This window comes from Panthera uncia, chromosome A2 (genome assembly GCF_023721935.1).
Source record: "Panthera uncia isolate 11264 chromosome A2, Puncia_PCG_1.0, whole genome shotgun sequence".
Taxonomy (NCBI): Eukaryota; Metazoa; Chordata; class Mammalia; order Carnivora; family Felidae; genus Panthera; species Panthera uncia.
Window position 1 is genome coordinate 11,805,569 of NC_064816.1, and position 14,160 is coordinate 11,819,728.

The 14,160-nt window shown below is 55.4% G+C and overlaps 1 protein-coding gene and 1 long non-coding RNA gene across 9 annotated transcripts in view; one reads left to right on the forward strand and one right to left on the reverse strand.

The window, feature by feature from the left end:
- MYO9B (myosin IXB) overlaps positions 1-14,160 on the forward strand; it is a 91,688-nt gene that overhangs the window by 22,308 nt on the left and 55,220 nt on the right. The gene's annotated exons all lie outside the window — the stretch shown is intronic.
- On the reverse strand, positions 490-6,474 carry LOC125929197 (uncharacterized). The gene is made up of 2 exons (XR_007459822.1): positions 6,094-6,474; positions 490-4,335 (listed from the first exon to the last, which is right to left on the reverse strand). It is a non-coding gene; the product is annotated as an uncharacterized LOC125929197 (long non-coding RNA).

Genomic DNA, 14,160 nt, shown 5'->3' on the forward strand with positions numbered 1-14,160 from the left:
AGAGAGGGGGGCCTCCTGGCATCACCATAAAGGCGGTGGGTGAGGAAGCCCCCTCCACCCTCCATCCGATGTCTCCATTGGCCAGACCCCACAGAAGCCGTTGGTGCATCATTGTGACTGAGCCCTCTGGATGCAGGGGCAGTGGCAAGGACCACCCAGCACCCGTCACTCTTGGGGTTTTGGTGCCCGATGCATCCGTGTCTCAGATCACGGTGTAACTTTTGTCACCCGGTGAGGGCTGGGACAACACATGGGCCCGGGGGTCTGTGCCTGTGGGTTTGGAGTTCAGGGCTCTGCTCTTTTTTCCTCTAAGTAGATTGTGTCAGAATTAAGTGTTTCTAAATAATTAAGTTTCATTAAATATAACGATGTAAGTTATAGTTCTTAGAGCGTTTGGGTTTATAGAAATACTGAGCCAGACAGTACAGAGAATGCCCACTTATCCCCTCACTCTCCACACTTTCCCCGTTATTTTTTTCTTGTAATTGGAAAAAAAAAAAAAATTTTTTTTTTTAAGTTTATTTTGAGAGACAGAGAGCAACAGAGCATGAGCAGGGGAGGGGCAGAGGGAAGGAGACACAGAATCCGAAGCAGGCTCCGAGCCCTGAGCTGTCGGCACAGAGCCCGACGTGGGGCCTGACCCCCTGAACCGGGAGATCATGACCTGAGCCGAAGTCAGACGCTTAACCGTCCACCCAGGCGCCCCCACTTTCCCTATTATTAACGTCTTACATTAGCATGTTACATTTGTTATAGTAGATGAGCCAGTGTTGACATACGATTATTAACTCAAGTCCATTATTTATACTGGGGTTCACTCTTGGTGTTGCGTATTCTGTGGGTTTGGACAAAGGCACAGCGTCACCAACTATGTGCCAGTACCCCGTCATCCAGAGTAACTCCACTGCCCTCAAGTCCTCTGGCCTACTCATCCCTCCCCCCAGCCCTGGCAGCCCCTGATCCCTTTCCTGGCTCCATAGCTTTGCCTTTTCCTGGATGCCATAGAGTTGGATTCGTACTGGCCGTAGCCTTTCCAGACCAGCTTCTTTCACTTAGTAACACACATTTTGAGGTTCCTTCGTGGCTTAAGAGCTCGTTTCTTCATCTTGCGGACTGATACCGCACCATCTGGGTGTGTTGTAGTCTGTCCATCCACAGGACCCCAGACCCTCCTTTCGCAGAGTAGGGGGGTGGGGGCCTACCCACCCTGAAGTGTTGACCTCCAGCCTCTGGTTGATCCTCCCTCCCCGCCAAGCCTAAGGCCTGACACAGCCACTCTGCTGCCATGCAAATTCACTGACAGCGCATCTAGCCTACGCCTGCCGAACACATTTCGGTTCCTCTTCCTCCCTGACGATGTCCGAGATCACCAGCAAGAAGTTAATTGGGGTTGTACAGTCTGGCCCTGTGCCAGCATGTATAGCCGGCCTGTTTCTTCTCCTATACACGTAACATAGAGATCAGCCATCGTTTTTTGTGCAAGCGTTTTAAAAACTACTGAGGGATCAGCCACAGCGCGTGTGTTTCCTTTTAAAGCTGTGTACCCTGCGCGTGTTGTCGCCTCCTCTGTTCGGATCATCTGTTCCTTCTGCAAATACTCTGCGCGCACATCTGCCACATGCCAGCCACCGTTCTAGGCACTGGGCTGCGTGGTGGCCCAAATGGACAACAGAGCCTACCCTCGCAGAGCGGTCATCCCAGCAATGAGGCAGCAGGCAGCGAAACAAACAGCAGGCCTCGTGTGCGAGCTGAGTGCCAGCCAGGACGGCAGGCATGCCCAAGGAAGAAGGGTTAAGGGGACAGTAGGTGAGAGGTGGTGCTGAGCTGGGCCCAGAAGGAGGTCAGGTGAGCCACACGGCATCTAGACGGAGGGCACGGCCAGCACAAAGCCTCGGAGGCTAGACTGAGCCTGGCGTGTTGGGGCCTGGAGGGCACAAGAAAGGGCCAGGGCAAGAGGCAGTGAGGACAGGGAGGTGATAGGGGAGTGACGGGCAGATCGTTTGGGACCCTGTGTGCTGCAGGGAGGGTTCGTGTGACGTGGGAGCTACGAAGGGCGTCCATCGGTCGGTCTGGCTCCATCCCAGCTCCAGAACTTAGTGTCAGCGAAGCTCCCGGTGATCCCGCGGCCTCGTGGCGATAGTCTGTGGCCACGACAGGCACTCCAGGCCAAAGCAGCAGTGCCTGGCTCTGCGGTCCCAGGTAGAATGGAGCAGGCCACTGGCGATGTTAGAAGTTAAGTACGTAAACAAGAGGGCAGACGCGGCATTGGCCAAGTCAAGCATTTACCCCTCACTGAACCGGGCAGGCAGGTAGATCTGCCCGTGTTTGGTGTGGACGCCAAGCCCCGAGGTCTCAACGCAACACAGTGAAGAGGCAGGAGTGACGTCACGGTGCCATTTCCTTTTCTAGCTGAAGACCATCCCCGGCACCGGGGTGAGGTCCCGCGGCTGCCATAACAAGTTACCGCAAACCCGGGTGGCTTAAAACAACGGAAGCCTATTTCTCACGGAAGTCTGAGTGCAAGGTGTCACGCAGGGCCCGGCCCCTCCCAAGGCTCTGGGAGAGGGTCCTTCGTCACCTCTTCCAGCTTCCTGAGCCTGAGGCTCCGGCGTTCCTTGGCTTGTGGCCGCGTCACCCTGATCTCTGCCTCTGTTGTCACATGGCCCGTCCCTTCTGATAAAGACACCAGTCGTTGGATTTGGGGCCCACCCGACTCCAGGATGACCTCACCCTAACTAATTACGTCAGCAAAGACCCCGTTTCCAAAGAAGGCTACGTCCACAGGGCTCAGCACATGGACGGGTCAGGAGACAGGCCCCCCCACAGCAACCCCCTGTTGGACATAGAGCTGGCAGCCTCGGTGCCTTCTTCTCTGAGGGCCGCCCTTGCGCAGCAGTTGTCCTGGGAGCTCTTCCCCTGCAGTTGCCCCAAGGGATTCTGGCACATTCTTCGAGGGCCGTTAGTCACCCTCCTTGCCTGGTGTCTGCACCTCATGAGTCAGATGCCTCCGACCCCGCCCTGCTGCCTCCCTCCAGCCTCGGCGGCGTGAGCCAGCAAGGCCAAGTTTCCCCAGCGGTTAGGAGCTCCTGGAGGGCGGTGCCCACGCTGGCTTCCAAAACAGGCTTGAGCCAAGTCCACGTCACGGCCATAAACGTGCTTCCTGGGGCGACCGTTTGGAAAGGGAGAAGATTGTTGTAGTGTAGAGCTGGGCTTTCTCGGCCAAAGCACCACCGGCGGCCGGGGCCAGGTCATTGCCTGGAGGGGTCATCCTGTGCGCTGCGGGCTGTCGAGCGGTGCTCCCGGCCTCCGCCCCCCAGATGCCACTGGCACCGTCTCCCCCCAGATGTGACAACCGAAAATGTCCCCAGACATTACTAAGTGTCCCATGGGGGCAGATTATCCCCCAGATGAGAACAACTGTCTCAGAGTCACAGCTCCGGATCCCACGAGACCAAGCTGTTTATTTCCAGCCCCGACCGTTGAGAAATTGTTCACAAGTTCCAGCCAGTCTGAGCAAAACGCCAAGAGTCACTTTCTAATAACAGGAATAATTTGTTGTTGTGCCTTCGGGTACACTTTCCATCTGTTGGGGTCCTTGACAACACTTCTGCCCATTTTAAAGATGAGGAAACAGGGTCCCGGAGGGGCATGCTGCTGTGCAAGTGTCCTGGGGCTGCCGTCACAAAGCGCCACAAACGGGGGTGTGGGGATGGGGTGGGGGAGTGCGCTTAAAACAAGCAGGAATTAATTCTGTCACAGTCCCGGAGGTCAGAAGTCCACCATCAGGTTGTGGGCTTGGTGGGTTCCTTCTGTAGGCTCTGAAGGAGAATCTGTCCCTGGCCCTCTCCTGGCTCTGGTGGCCACCAATAGTCCTTTGGTGTTCCTTGGCTTGTGGTAGCACCTCTCCGTTCTCTGCCTGTGCCTTCACATGGCCTTCTTCCCTCTGTGTCGCTGTGTCTCTAATTTACTTCCTCGTATAAGGATGCTTGTCACTGGATTTAGGACCCACCCCAAACCCAGGATGATCTCACCTCAAGATCCTTATTTTAATTACATCTGCAGAAACCCTATTTCCAAATAAGGTCTCCTTCACAGGCTCCAGGGATCAGGACTCGGGCATACCTTTTGAGGGGGCACAAGTCAACCCGCTACAGTCTGGGTTCCCCAGGCCACACCGCAGGCAGCCATGGCTGGACCGTGGTTGGAACCTGGCCTGAGTCTGAGGCTGAGTTCATGGTACGTCTCTGTCTTCACGAGAGATTTCCTCAGCCCCAGGGGCTGTAGAAGGCCAAAGATCGACACGTCCTGTAGCCTTTGGGACTTTTTCTCAGCTCCCTGAAAGGAGAAGTTGAGTTGTTTTGAGGTTTGGGTGTCGCCAGGCCGCTCCCCCCACTTGTGGGTTGCAGCCTCGCTATGCAATTCTGACCAGAAAACAGGAAGGGGGCACTGTGGAAAGCCGGTTCCAATCAGCTGATCCGCCCGCCCCTGCAGTTAACTGTTACTGTCACTTACTGTCACCATTTCACACGATGTCACTCGGCCGTGCTCTGCCCCCCTGCAGCCCGGCCCCCAAACTGCCTCTAGAAGCGTGACATTTGTGCAGGACTGTTGTTTCGGCTCAGATGTACTGAAGGTAGGAAAAAAGAAAGAAACACCGAAGGTGCAGAAGGCAGGCTCACTAGGGCAGTGAGTGGCCCGGGGTCCTCCTTCATGTGTGCTGGGGTCCATTGCCCACCCTGGGTGCCCTCGGAGAACCTGCCGACTCTAGACACGGGCAACTGAGGCGTTGGCCACTGGGCTGGCCACAAAGCATGCCCAGCCAGGCACGCTCCTCTCCCTGGGCCCACAGACCTCAGCATCAGAGCTGAGGCGGCTCTCTTCATCTTTCCTGAACTGTGACAGTTGCCACCAGCATTTGCTGATGCACACAGAGTTTTAATTTTGAAAGCAGAAATGAAACAAGGATGCTTGCTGGCCAGGCCATTTTCCCAAGCAGCCAAAGGCCGCTACTTGCTGGGGTTCGGGACCTTCATGTGGCTACCGCGGCCTGGCCCATGCAGACACAGGATCCTGGCTGAGAGATGGTGACACCCTGAACCATCTGGCACACCCATGGGAGGCCGGTGACCTGGTTCAGCGTGATGTGGGACCAAGGGGGTCCTGGAGCTCACTGCTGCCCCTCACCCACTTCCGGGGGCCCTGAAGGAGCCAGTCCTGGGACTGGCATCTATGCCCACTTCGGTCCTGAGCCCCAGCCCCCTTTGGGGCCCACAAACCCAGTCTCCTGTGACTCCAGACCCCTCCCAGCCCCCTTCCACCCACCGGACTACTGTGTCTGTTCCTTCTACCATCCATTAGCACCAGTTCAGCCCACCCAGGACTGCATGCCATCGTCCTCTCTACCCTTTGCTCTCAGGGACACCTGCCCAGACCGTATCCTTCATTCCCACAATTGCACGGATGGGCCAGCCCAGTGGTGAGGGCATGCAGGTGAAGCCACTCAGCCAGGGTGACCCCAATAGAAGGTTCCAGAAACAGGTGTATGCCTCTGCAGTTAGGGTTTCTTTTTTTTTTTTTTAAGTTTATTTATTTTGAGAGAGAGAGAGCGAGTGAGCAGGGGAGGAACAGAGAGAGAGCAAGAGAATCCCAAGCAGGCTCCCCTCTGTCAGCGCAGAGCCGGATGTGGGGCTCAAACTCACAAACCGTGAGATCGTGACCTGAGCCAAAATCAAGAGTCAGACGCTTAACTGACTGAGCCACCCAGGCACCCCTGCAGTTAGGGTTTCTATTTAAGCGCTTTATTGAGACATAATTCACCCGTTTCAAGTGTACCGTTCGGTACTATTCAGTACATTCACCGTGTTGAACAGCCACCACCTCTATCTAGTTCCAGAACATTTCCATCCCCCCTAAAAGATACACCATGAGCAGCCATTCCCCATCCCCTGCCCCGGCCCCTGGCAACCACCAGTCTGCTTTCCGTCTCTATGGATCTGCCTGCTCTGGACGTTTCCTATAAATGGAATCCTACACCGTGTGGCCTTTTGTGTCTGGCTTCTTTCACTCGGCACGGTGTTTCCGAGGTTCACCCACCTTGTAGCGTGAGTCAGTGCTTCGTTCTTTCTGTGGCCGAGCAGCACTTCCATCCTGCGGATGAGGCTGCACTGTGTTTCTCCCTCACCAGCTACCTCGGGGCTCCGTTCCTTTGTACCGGCTGAGTCTGCAGTTGGGTTTCCTCCCCGGCCAGGCCAGCGTTACCCCATCAGTGACAGGAGGGTAGAGGGGAGGGGCGCACGTGAAGGCGATCCCACTGGAGACTCTCAGGGTTGACCGAGCCATGCCAACGGGAGGCAAGCAAAGCCTGGCCAGCAGCCTACTCTGGAAGTGCAGGCTCCCCTGGGAGGGCAGGGTAGGACAGGTAGACACGCCTAGGTCGGCCTGTCTGTGTTTGTCATCTCTGTGTGCCTGCTGCACCTGCTAAGAGGCTGGCAGTCAGAGAACAGGGGCAGTGAACACATAGGGCAAGCTGCCCAAGGCCTCCGGAAGCAGACGAGAGCACTTATGCATGCTGTTGGGCTTCCGGAGCCAAGGTGTCAGAATGGGACAGGGTCAGAAGCAGCCGCACAGGGCTGCCTGGAGCTGGGTGCTGGTGTGGACTGCCATCCAGGGTATTGCATCCAGGGCAGACCTGAGCACAAGCAGCACAAAGACCTCTTGACCCCAGGGCTTGCTGGGCCTTCGGGTTTGTCCGGTTGCATGACCCAGCACGCAGCACAGGGAGAGAGGCCAAGAGCAGATGACCAGCTGGGGTGCCTCCTGGCCAGGCGCTCATCCCTACCCTTTGTGTGTTAGCCACGGGGGGAGCTGGGCTTGCCAGGAGGAATGAGGGTTTGAGAAAGGAGTGGGTGGCCAAAGACAGGCCTCCAGGGACCCGCTTCAGGGCATGGGCCTCAGCAGGAAGGAGGCTCAGGATAGGGAGGAAGGAGGAAGGTCGCTGGCGTTGCCCACCCACAAAGGAGAGCCAGAGCATTTGCAGCAAGAGAAGTGTTTGGGCCGGGAGTCTTTATCCGATGCCCATCCAGTTCCCAGATCTCAGGGCCCAAAAGCCTGGTTGTGTCTGCATTACATGAACGCAGGTGTTTCAGACAGTCCTAAGACCGCTTGTTCTTTTGGTGTGTTGAGGGGAAGGTTGGCAGCTGGTAGGGGGTGGGGCTTGGGTGAGAGAGGGTCTCGGGCAGCAGCATAGAACACTCTGGAGGGAAGTATGCTGATCAGATAAGTCCAGGCCAAGTCTGGGTACACAGGCCGCCTTGGGCCTTGGGCTGGAAGTCACCAGACACTCCTGAGCTGGGGGTGAGCTGGAATGGGCATGCAGCTTGGCCAGGGGGGAGGGGGGCAGACTAAGATCTCCCAGAAGTCATCCCCTACACCCCAGCCAGCAGTCAAGGCTCGAGCTATCCTGAGCCACCTTCAAGGCCGGGTGGCTAGAAGGTCACAGATGCGAACATCAGAGTCACCCATCAACAGGGGAGAGAAAGGGAGAGCCAGGGGTGGGATCTTGGGAAAATGGGCATCGTAGGGAGATCCAGTGGTGCAAGAATGAGGGAAGGTGCGGTGTGGTCTGGAGGCCAAGCTACTGGGAGCCCGTGAGGGAGGTGGGCCCACCCTGGGCAACTCCACAGAGCAAGGACTCTAATCTCTGGCTGCTTCTGTCCCCAGTGTGGCCTCCCTCAGGATGTTTTGGGAAGTAGTTGGGGTGGGGGGGGCCCAGGTCAGTAGAGTGGCCTGAAGGTAAGGTAGGAGCTGAAGCCAGAACCCGGAGCAGGAGGGAGACAAGGCAGGGCGGATCACACAGGGGACAAGAGGATGAATAAGGCACGTGGGGGGTCGGCTTCAGACCTCGCAGACAGAAACACGCAGCGACAAAGGCTGTGCCTCCACGCCACCGACCTGGGGCCAGATCACTCTCTGCTGGAAGGGCCATCCTACGCACTGCAGGATGTCAAGCAGCGGCCCGGGTCTCAGCCGTCGCGTGCTGGTAGGAGTCCCTGAGGCAGTCAGGATAACCCAAAATGTGTCCAGGCCTCACGAAGTGTCCCCCTGGCAGGGCAGAATTGCCCCCATGGAAAATAAGTTTTAGGTTGATTGCATGCAAAGAGCACTGTCGGTGTCACAGACGTTTCATGCCTAAATGGCTGCAGATATTATTTTGGTAACATTATGTCGTTGTACTTACACATCAACCCAACTATATTCAGCACCAACACCGAGGGCGGCTGGCAGGCAGGGAAGCAATCTCCTGCTGGCTTTCTCAATCATTCCCGGAAAGAGGAGGCTGGTGCTGTTTCTTGCCCTGAGATCAGCCAGAGCCAAGCAAATGGGTCACTGCTCCCACCCCCCCCCCCCGCCCCTGCCCTACGCCCAGAAATCTCGTGGCTTTGTCGCCGCTCAAGCACTTGGGTTTGGCCTTCCAGGCAGACTCTGAGTGACATTTTAAAATGATATTTTAAGAGCTGCTTGTCAATACCGAAGAATGGAGCTGCCCAGTCTGAGGCCCCCCAGAGCTGAGAAGTCACCCGCTCCCTATGTGTTCCTGCAGAGGAACTTCATGAAAGCACATGAGCAGTTTCCCGAGGCAGTTAGTACTGCTTCCAGAGCTCTGGAATTTTATCACCCCTCCACCCCTGTCCTCCTGGTGCGGCTTCCTGAACATAATGGCAGGTGTTGGCTGTGGTTTGGCTTATGTCTCTTTTAAGCGTCTCCCCGACAGGAAACAAGCCAGGGCCACCATGGTGGTTTTTGCTGCTGGGGAGCATGCGTGGTTATCTGCCCCGTTTTGGCAAAACTGTGACGCATTTTATTATTGCTTTTGGTTCTACTCCGTAGGTGCTTGTCTTTGCTCTTTTCGTCTAATGCTTCATTTTTGTTATTAGTATCATTTTCCTTATTTGAAGTATAATTTCTTTTTGTATATACCAGGGATTGGCAAACTCCAGCCCACGAGTTAAATCTGCCAGAGCCGGTTTCTATAAATAAAGTTTTATTGGCACATAGCCACGCTCCCTCATTTACCTATAGTCTGTGGTAGCTTTCACGCTGCCTTTCACAAAGGCAGAGCAGAGCCTTTGCAACAGAGACACAGTATAGCCCACAAAACCAAAACTGTTTATCACCTGGCCCTTTATAGGAGAGGTTTGCTGACCCCTCATACCTCTACGTTCACATGGAACATTCCGGAACTTTCCACAGTTAACTTTCTTCATGCCCTCTTCTCACCTTCTGCTCAGCTCCCCATACCCAAATATAGGAAACCAGATTCTTCCCCTTGTTGGTGAACTGGTATCACCAGCTCAAATCTTTCTGCATTTGTATCCATACCAGGTATAAGCACGTGTTCATAAACATCTACCCGCAGGGGGGGGGGGGGGGGGGGGGGGGGGGCGGTCTGTGATATTGTGATTTATAGTAAGAAATATATATTTGGTTTTCCTCCTGTTCCTGGCACAGAACTGCTAAAACCTTAAGAATTTCCTAAGTGATAAGGATAATACGGTTGTGTTATGTTAATGAGGTGGCTTTTGGAAGGCATCTAAGGATGGGGGCTGGTTACCAAGAGAGCCAGCCCTGTGATTAAAGGGTTGGAACTTCAGCCCTGTGCCCCTGACCTTTGGGGAGGGGAGAGGAGCTGGAAGTTGAAATCAAAACCAGCTTGGGTGACTCAGTTGGTTAAGTGTCCAACTCTTGATTTTGGGCTCGGGTCATGATCTTGTGGTTCATGGGATCAAGCCCCATGTTGGGCTCTGCTCTGACAGCACCAGAGCCTGCTTGGGATTCTCTCTTTCCCTCTCTGCCCCTTCCCCTCCTGCGCAGACACACTTTCTTGCTGTCCCTCTCAAAATAAACATTAAAAAAAAAAAAAAACAGTCACCAATGGCCAGTGATTTAATCAGTCATATGTATTTTATGAAGCCCCCATAAAAACCCAAAAGGAGGGAGTTCAGAGAGATTCTGGATTGGTGAACACATGGATGTGCTGGGGGTTGGGGGGTGGCACACCCAGAGGGCATGGGAGCTCTGCGCCCCTTCCCACATACCCTGCCCTGTACGTCTCCTCCATCTGGCCATTCCTGAGTTACATCGTTTTACAAGAAACTGGAAATGGAGTGAGTAAACTGGTTTCCCAAGTTCCGTGAATCACTCTTGCAAACTAATTAGACCCAAAGAGGGATTTGTAGGAACTTCTGACTGATAACCAGTTGGTCAGAAGCGTGGATAACAACCTGGCTTTCAGTTGGCTTCTGAAGGGGGGCAGGATGCAGCCTTTATGGGACTGAGCCCTTAACCCGTGAGATGTGACGCTATCTCAGGGTCAGCGGCATCAGAATTGAGTTGAATTGTAGGAGGCCCAGCGGGCGTTGGAGGCTAGGTTGGCATTGGGGGGGGGGGGGGGGGGGGGGAGGGGCACGGCGGGGGTGGGGGGGGGACTGTAGAGGCGCGGAGCGGGGGGGGGGGGGGGGGGGTGGGGGGGGGGGGGGGGTGGGGAACGCGCACGTCGGAGTTGGAGGCAGAACTGTAGAGTCTCAGAGCGGTTTGGGGGGGCCGGGAAAGGAAGGCTGGGATGCAGATGTCCCGTAAAGTCCAGCAGGGCCGGCTCCACCCTAGCGCTCTGCTCAGGCTTCTTGCTGTCCTCCTCACCCGCTCTGGGTCCCACGGGCCACTGGGCGTGTTTTTACAGCCAGCACATCTGAGCTCTGGCTGAGGGTGCCGGGGGCTGTGTGGGTCCTCCTCCCAGCCTTGTACCCTCACGGAGGGCCCTTGGAGGGTCTCCAGCCACACCCCAGGCCCTGAGACCTCCTGTGCCCTGCCTGCAAGGCCACACCACCTGCCAGGGTCATAGTGGGAGGAGGACGCTGAGTGAGACCCCAGTGTCACCTGGACCCTCCCCCATAACCCCTGGATCCCCCGGTTTCGGGGAAGGTGCTAGAGCTTGACAAGGCCAGGTCGGAAGTGTGTACCCAGGGCTGAGGCATCCCTGGAGGAAGCTAGCATCCGAGATGTCAGATGTGTGCCCAGACAGACGCACTGGAGCTCACAGCTGGAACGGGGGTTGGGGGGGGGGGTGACTCAGCCAGAGAGAGGAGCATGAGGACTAGACTCTCGTGGCCCGGCGGGGGAGAGGTGGGACTCAGCCCAGCTGCAGAGTGATAAGAGGGTGTCAGCAGAGGACCAGGTGTCCTATGGCAGTGGGTTTTGGGGAGGGAAACACTGCGGAAGGGGTGGCCATCCAGATGCCGGGGCTCGCTGTTGCTTTCTGTCCTCCCTGGGCCCTGCAGACCTGCGAGGCTGCCTTTCTGGTCTCTGCATAGAAAAAGTGCAGATCCCTGACCCTTTGCAACCATCTAAGGGTATTTTAGACAAAAGGGGAACTTATTTATTTTTGGGAACGCCGCATCTAAGAGAAAAGTGAAAATTGTGGGTTGTATTTTAAGCACCCAGAAAGGCCTCTTTGGGATTTACAGAAAAAGTTGATTAAAAGGCAAAGCGTAGCTGGGGCCCGGGACACCCCTGCCACAGCCACCGCCCTTTCGGAAGGTTCTGAATACTTGGCTGCACCAGGACTGGACGGGGCGGGGGAGTGTCGGGCCATCTATCAGCTACATCTGCCTTGCTGTCTGAGGCGGGAGCACAGCTGGGCAATGCAGCCACATGGCCTGGCAGCCAATTTGTTTCCTAGCGATTACCCAGGATGGAGGGACTCCAGTGTCCCATCCCCAGCATCTCTGGGAAGCTGCCCTCTGAAATTCCCCCCGTGTCGGTCAGCCACCCGCTGGCCACAGCCAACTTCCAAGGCCAAGCCCTGCAAGGCTCCAGTTACCTGAGGCCCCTTGAGCCTGAGGCTTGCGGTCACCTGCCCAGCTACTGACCAGCCCTGTGACCCCAGCATGGGGTTGCTGACCAGTTCCTTTTAGGTGGAGGGGAGAATAGCACACCACGTGGCAGCAACAGACACAGGCCTGTAGCCTTTCCTGGCTCAATGGATCTCTGGGACCCAGGGATCCCCGGGGTAGCTGATTTTTTTTTTTTTTTCAACGTTTTTTTATTTATTTTTGGGACAGAGAGAGACAGAGCATGAACGGGGGAGGGGCAGAGAGAGAGGGAGACACAGAATCGGAAACAGGCTCCAGGCTCCGAGCCATCAGCCCAGAGCCTGACGCGGGGCTCGAACTCACGGACCGCGAGATCGTGACCTGGCTGAAGTCGGACGCTTAACCGACTGCGCCACCCAGGCGCCCCAGATTTTTTAATGGAGTTTAAGGCTTGGTCCTCAGCTGGCACGATCCTGCCCCGAGGGCGCGTGTGATAACACTGCAAACCGGCATCTAGAGGGTCAGAGCCAGGGATGCTGCTGTTCAAGGTCCTACAGCGTGCAGGACAGCCCCCACCACACACACACACACACACACACACACACACACACACAAATGATCTGGCCCCAAATGCAGTGCCAAGGCCGAGGAATCTGCTGTAGTTGAGGGGCCTCTAGGATATGCAGTTAAAAATCCAGCCTGGGGCTCTGGAGCTACCACCTGGACAAAGGTACTCATTGGAGGTATGAATGTGGGGGAGATTGTGAGAGAGAGAAGATGACAAGGACACGCGGCCCCTGAGGGAACACCTTTCGTTCTACCGAAGTGCCCGGACCAGTTCCTGCCCTTCAGCCTGTGACCGCACCCCGTTCCACCATAATTTACCACCCGTAGGACTTCAGGGCCCAGAGCCAGCCCCTGCCAGGAGGCCAGGAAGACAGGAGCTGCCACGTGCTGTGTGACCTGCGGCAAGTGTGCATCTCTGCTCTGCCTGCTGATCTCTGACCCCAGGGCCTTTGCATGCACTACATCCTCAGTCTAGAAGGCTCTTGCCCCCAGTAATCTAGCTGAGTCCCACCCCAAGGCCTTCTGGGAAAGCCAGAGGTCCAGAATGTCACATGATCAGCAGAGTCATGCCAGCAGAGCTCCCGCCACCCCACATCCTGAGGCCATTTGGTGTTCCAGGGCTGTTTGTTTCTTTTTTAGTTATCATTATTATTATTGTTTAGAAAATATATTTTTTTAAATATTTACTTTTTGAGAGAGACAGAGCATGAGCGGCAGAAGAGCAGAGAGAGAGGGAGACACAGAATCGGAAGCAGGTTCCAGGCTGTGAGCTGTCAGGGCAGAGCACGACGCAGGGCTCGAACTCACAGGCCGTGAAATCATGACCTGAGCCGAAGTCGGACGCTGAACCAACTGAGCCAGCCAGGCGCCCCAAGGGCTGTTTGTTTCTAACAGCAAGCTAGTCCAGTTTGATAGCCCCAGCTCTGAAAGAGCAGGGATAAAGTGTGTGCTGAGATGAGGTCACCGTAACACCAAGGTGGGGAGATGCCTCGTGGGGAGACTCCGTGGAGAGGGTCACGAGAGCAGCAAAGGTGAATGAAAGAAGCCACGTTACAAAAGGCCACATATTCTGTGATCCCACCTATATATGTCTAGAACAGACAAGTCCATAGGGACAGAAAGTAGTGATCGGCTAATCTGGGGAGGGGGCAGGGAGTGACTGCTCATGGGGGTGGGGGGTCCTTCTTTTGGGGTGATGAAATGTTCTGGAACTAGCTAGAGGTGACAGTTGCACAACATGGTGAACATACCACATGGCCCTGAATTACACATTAAAAATCGTTAGAATGGTGACTTTTATGTTACAGGGACTTCACAATTGAAACAGAAATGCAGAGTGGGGCTCTACACATCTGGAACTCCCCATGGGGACCTGCCACTTCCCCTCCCTGATTCCCTCCCATAGATCTTGCACCTTGTTGCCATCAGTAGCCAGACCAGGGAGGGTGATAATGAGTACAAGTCCCAGATGAAATTTACAGACACCATTTCTTAGCAGACAGGAGCCCAGACATCCTAGAGATCGTTCTACTGGCTCTGACCTCTTTGGTGGCTTCGGGCACACTGGAGTGTCTCCATGTCCCTGAGCCCCATCCCTCAAGAAGAGGCCACAGGACGCTTAGAAGGAATTTCTCAAGGGAGGCAAATGTCTCAAAAATGTGTTGTCCAGCCCACTTTTCCATCCATGGAAGCCCACTTTGAACACCCATTATGCCAATTGCTGAAA